This window comes from Arachis ipaensis, chromosome B07 (assembly GCF_000816755.2).
Source record: "Arachis ipaensis cultivar K30076 chromosome B07, Araip1.1, whole genome shotgun sequence".
NCBI lineage: Eukaryota > Viridiplantae > Streptophyta > Magnoliopsida > Fabales > Fabaceae > Arachis > Arachis ipaensis.
Window position 1 is genome coordinate 11282118 of NC_029791.2, and position 6239 is coordinate 11288356.

Below are 6239 nucleotides of genomic sequence, written 5' to 3' on the forward strand. Positions count from 1 at the left end.
TATTTTATATTTTACTATATATTCTATAAAAATAACTAATTTTAGAAATACACGTAACATAATTATTTAATCAATTATATTACGTGTATACTAAAATTAGCCACTAAAGTAAATATATATTAAAGGATTAACTACCAAGAATGTCCTCAAAATATTTTCGTGCCAACAAAAATGTCCCTGATTTTTGTTATTAACAAAAATATTCTTAAATAATTTAAAAATGTGTCAAAACTGCACATCCGTAAAAACAATGGTGATCTGTTAACATTTTGGTCTAATAGGGTAAACAGAATAGTATATGGGACAAACCAAAAAAGCTAACATGATACCATCTGCAGCAAATTCAAAAATTTAAAAATTTTACGCCAATTTCTTCTCACCCCTTTATGTTCTCTCACATTTCCTCTCACGGTCTCACTCTCACGGAGTCACCCTCTAACCCATTCACCATCTGCAGCACTCGCAGCTGCCGGCAAACCACCACTGCTGTAACTCTATCTCCCTCCCTATCCTCTACCTTTCTTCTTCTCTCACTTTCTCTTACTCACTTTTTCTCTCTTCTTCTCTCACTTCCTCTATCGCGCTCTCCTTCTCTCAACAATGCCAAAAATAGCAAAGTTGACGAAACACCACCATTTGCCGCATTTATTCCGAAGCCTTAGCAGAGATTGCGTTGAAAAGAAACAACCATTTCCTACTTGAGGATTCACCTTCTTACTGCTTTCTCTCTTTGGCCAATGGTCCTTACTCATACTACTCTTCCTTCTCAGTAGGTCCTGGATTGTGTTGCCCTTCCCTGGCTAGCTGTCCTCGCTCACACTGCTCCTCTCTTGCCAGTGGTCCTCGCTCGCGCTACTCCTTTCTTGTTAATAGTCCACCACCATTTTTACTTCTGCTTTATACCTAAGTATTCATTCTTTTAGTTGTTCTTGTTGTATAATTTTTTTATTCAGTTTATAAGTAATTACTGATTAATGATACAGTTGATAATGAATTATCATTTTAATGAAAATTAGAATTTAAATTAGGTTTTTTCCTTTTTAATTTGGGTATGTTTCAATTGATAAAGTTCAATTAGGTTTTGGAAAGAAAGTTCAATTCAAAAGAAGAAAAGTTTATCTGAAGATCAATTCCGATGCTTATCATCTCCCTCTCTTCTCTGAGATATTGAACAATATAAAATTTAAAGTTGTATATGGTCTATTCTTCAATTTGATCTATTTTTCATTTTACTATTGTTAAAATAATTCTAGATGAATTAATTTGTTAGTTACTACTTTTAAGCAATTTTAATTTTCTCTTTTTTCCTACTTTGTGATTTTGAAGAGGACAGTAGGTGTTGATGGTGAGGAGGTGAGAGAAGAAAAGCGAGCGAGGGAGAGTGAGATGAAGTTAGAGATGAAGATATGGAGAGAATAGAGGGGATGGAGTTGCAGTAGTGGTGGTTCGACGGTGGCTCTCACGATAGACAAAGGTGCTTGGGAGTGACTAAGTTAAAGGGTACGAGAGTGAGAGGAAGTATGAGAGAACAGAATAGGGTGGTTCTTGTTTGCCACATTAGACCAAAATGTTAACGGACCACCTGTTTTCATGGATATGCAGTTTTGGCACGTTTTTAAATAATTTAAGGGTGTTTTGTTGATAACAAAAGTTGGGGACATTTTTGTTAGCGTCAGAATAATTCGGCGGCATTCACTACAAGAAAAACGCTGAATACCGTCAGATTTACAGTCGAATTTAGCGTCAGACGTTAGCGGCGAGTTTATTGGGAGATTTGACAATAAATTCGTCGGATAAAAAGGTTATCGTCGGATTTGATTTTTCGACGGTAAATTCACCAGTAATAATTAGAGAGGAAAAACAAGAAAAATTGGCGCCGAGATTACCATGGGATTTACTGTTGGATTTTTCCGCCGGTAAATCGGATGGTAATCTTGCCCTAAATTCGAACTGCGAACCCTCTTCCACCTCATTTTCAAACTACTCTCTCTCTAACCTTCTCCTCTCTCTCTCTCCCCCTTCTCTCTCTCCCACAAACCACCTTCGGCAGCCCCTCTACTAACTCAGCCACCACCAATAACGTTCAAAAACTGTGTGGACTCCTTACGTCGCGTTGGTCGCTATATCGCCGTCGTTGTCATCACTCCCGCCACGCTATTGCCGCCGCCACAGCTGCACCGCTGTCGCCGAAGCTGTCTCCTTCCTCCCTTCAGGTATGTTGTCTTCCTCCTTCTTCTTATTAATTTTTTTTTCAAATTTAGTTTATGTATTAGTTTAGTTTTAGAGTTTTTTAATTCTATTTTGATTTAGGATTTTTTTATTCTGTTTTAATAATTTTGTGTTTGAAATTTTATTTATAATTCTGATTTTGAATTTTGTTTTGATGATTTTGTGATTATTATTATGATTTCTGTTTATTGTTATGAAGAATGAAGAATGCTTACCTGTTTGTTAAAATGCGTCAATTGAGTTGAGTACTTAAATACTTGGAATGCTTTCTTTGAAAAAGCACAAAAAAAAAATCCTATTATTTTTTTGCAATTTATTTGAAAAAAAAACCCTATTAGCTTGTTGTTGTATGTTGCATCGATTTCTTCGATTGTGTCGAATCTGGTATTGTTTATGATTTTGCCATGTTTGTGTGTGTGCATTCATGTTATTAAATCCTATTTGCATTCATTTTTACATTTTGATAGGTTAATAATTACAGTTAAAATTGTTATTTGTATGTTTTTGGTTTATATTGAAGTTGTATCCACGATAAGAAGAATGTATTATATTGGAGTTGCTAATTACCTAATTTTCTACTATATAATCTTCTACTTTGTATTTTAGTTTCATTGAATCATAAGTCTGAGGCCAAAAGCTGAATTTGCAGGCGGAAGATGGAAACAGCTGGAGAAAGTGAATCTTGCAAACGATGTAATTGTAAGAAATCAAAATGTTTGAAGGTGTAAGTTCAAGTACATGCTCCTTTGATCTCTTTGGGTGGCAGCAAAGATATTTTACATGCTGTGATAAGCCTTTAAGTTCAAGTACATGCTCCTTTAATTTCTTTGTGTTATCTTAATATAATGTATTTGTATAATAAATTTAGATTTTATTTGTGTTATCTTAATATATAATGTTATCGTTTATAATGATTTTGTGTAGTATAGGATGAATTTGTGTGAATTGATGTTGAAAGAATATTTGGTTGTATTATTTCTTGTTGTTTGATGTTTTTGCACGCTAAGCGTTCGATTATATGTCTTTATGTTTATTATGTGTTTTAAATTTTATGTTGTAGCTACCATATGATTTAAGATGTTTGATTTTGTTTAAAATTGTTATTTGAAATTGGATTGAATTGATCGGATTGTTCAAAAAAAAAATAATTAAAATTCAAGTTTACCGGCGACCAATTGAGTCCAAAGACTGCGTGAACTCAGTTAGATGCTCCTTGCGACGCGTTGGTTGCTCTGTCGCCGCCGTTTTTGTCCTCCCGCCACTACTGGTACCGTCGTTGCTCCCTTAATTACCGACCTGTGTCTTTCCTTCCTCCTCCAGGTAGGTTGCCATCATCCCTTTTTTCTATTCCATACCCCTTTTTACTTCATTTTAATTACACAATTTCTAACCCTTTTTTGAACCCTAACCCTAAACCCTAATTTATGGTGCACGCCTATGTTCTTATTTTATTTTGGTTTGGTTCTATTTTTATTAAATTTTAGGGTTTGTTCTGATTTTGTTCTTTTTTTTGTTTATTCTAATTTTTGTTATGATTTTTAGTTTGTTCTTGATTTTTGTTCGGAGTGTTGCTGTGACCTATGAGGGTTGCCTTCTGTGGATGTTGTCGAACTGGACTGTGGTGGTTGGACAACGTGACTGGGTGAGACTGTGACTTTGTGGGACCTCCGCTTTGCCTCCAATTCAAGTAAGACCTCCTCTTTCTCCCTCTGATTGTGACTTCAGTTCCCTCCTCCTTTTATTTTCTCTATTAAGTACTTCAATATTGTTCAATGAATTTGTTGTACACTTGTTCTATGTTACTTTCTTCTTTATTTTGTTATTTGATGTATGAATATAAGAATGATGATTCTGCTGAGTATTGGATTATTAAAATTTAAAATGATTATTGAATCTTCTTTGCCAAATTGAACTGAATTAATTTAGTTGAATTTTACTCTTGTATATCCTATTTTAGACAGATTAAATTTTGCTTTACTATATGAAAAGCATGAAAAGAGATGTAAACTTTTATTCTTTTATACAATGACTTGGGGACATGAGAAATAAAGTCTGATATGAATGTGATTATCCAATTAGGTACCCTATGATCAATAGGGATGGCTTATGCGATTAATATTGTTAGTGGTTTGATGATGGTACTTGATTATTTATTTTGATTGTTTTGATTTTAATGTTTGTTATTGATGTTGTTGAGTATTTTTTTAATTATTTTTCCAAAGCTAGGCTTAAATCCTTAATCTTTGAATGTGACAGATCCACTGCTAAATAAATATATATTAGCTTAGTGGCAACTGTTATACATTTTGGTGACTTTCACCAAATGAGAACAGTGGCCAAAAAGCTTGTATATATGGAGATTTGTTTAATTCGGTAATCCACAACAACCAAGCTTGTATATATGGTCTGAATGATTGAATTTTCGTTGTTGAATTTTTTCTAAACTGAATTGTTGTGGCCTTGAGCTCAATTGATAAATTTTTGTTGTTTTGAATTTTTTTTTTCCGAATTGCAATGTTAAAATTTTGCTATTGCATTGAATTCAATTGTTGTATTTTTGTTGTTATACCTTCTTTTTAACAGAAATAGCGTCAAGTGAACCTTCTCCAAGGACCTCCTCCTCCCACTCCTGATAATGAAGATGGTAATATGGAAGTTTGTGAAACTGATGAAGATTTTTCAATAGATGAAGAATATGATGATTATTAAATGACTTGTTCAGACTTGAGTTAATTAGTTGTTCATTGTAGTAGTTTAGTTGTTTTATTTACTACTTGAATTTATTTTAATGTCGTATAAACTTGTGAGTTGTGAATTTGTGTTTTGATTTGTGAGTTGAGCAGTGAATTTGTGTTATGAGTTGTGACTTTTGACTTGTTATAGTTTATAGGGTAAAGTACTGTTTTGGTCCCAACATTTGGGGTGAATCCTATTTTGGTCCCTAACATTTAAATTGTCCCAATTTTGTCCCAAAAAGGCACCAGTCTAATCCCACCGTCAAATTCCTCAATTACATTTAACGGAGGTGAGACGTGGAACGTTTAACGTGGCACTCAGTGAAGATAATCATTTGGATGAAAAGAATTATAAATTAAATGTAAAAAATGGCAAAATCCTACCCTAAACACTTCGTCCCTTCCATTGCCCCCAAATCTATCGCGTTTTGAAGCAGAAATTAAATGTCATCTTCGAGATTTAATGGCATCCCAGTCTTCTCAATCATCCTGCGGCAATAACCAGGCTCGAAGGAGAAGACCACTTGCTTGTGCGGTGATAGATCAGTGCTAAAAGCTTCTTCAATGCCTGAGAATCCTGGACGAAAATTTTGGGATTGTGTGAATGGTGCACGAAATTACAATCACACTTTTGCAACTCTGCACAACTAACCAGCAAGTGCACCGGGTCGTCCAAGTAATACCTTATATGAGTAAGGGTCGATCCCACGGAGATTGTCGGCTTGAAGCAAGCTATGGTTATCTTGTAACTCTTAGTCAGGATATCAATAATTCTCAGATTTAATTGTAAAAAGTAAAAGAACATGAAATAAATACTTGTTATGCAGTAATGAAGAACATGTTGAGGCTTTGGAGATGCTTTGTCTTCTGAATCTCTGCTTTCCTACTATCTTCTTCTTCATGCACGCAAGGCTCCTTCCATGGCAAGCTTTATGTTGGGCATCACCGTTGTCAATGGCTACTTCCCATCCTCTCAGTGAAAACATTTCAAATGCGCTGTCATCGCACGGCTAATCATCTGTCGGTTCTCGATCATGCTGGAATAGGATCCATTGATCCTTTTGCATCTGTCACACGCCCAACAATCGCGAGTTTGAAGCTCGTCACAGCCATCCCTTCCCAGATCCTACTTAGAATACCACAGACAAGGTTTAGACGTTCCGGATCTCAGAAATGGCCGCCAATAATTCTAGCTTATACCACGAAGACTCTTATCTGAATCATGAGGCTAAGAGATATGCATTCAATCTAAGGTAGAACGGAGGTGGTTGTCAG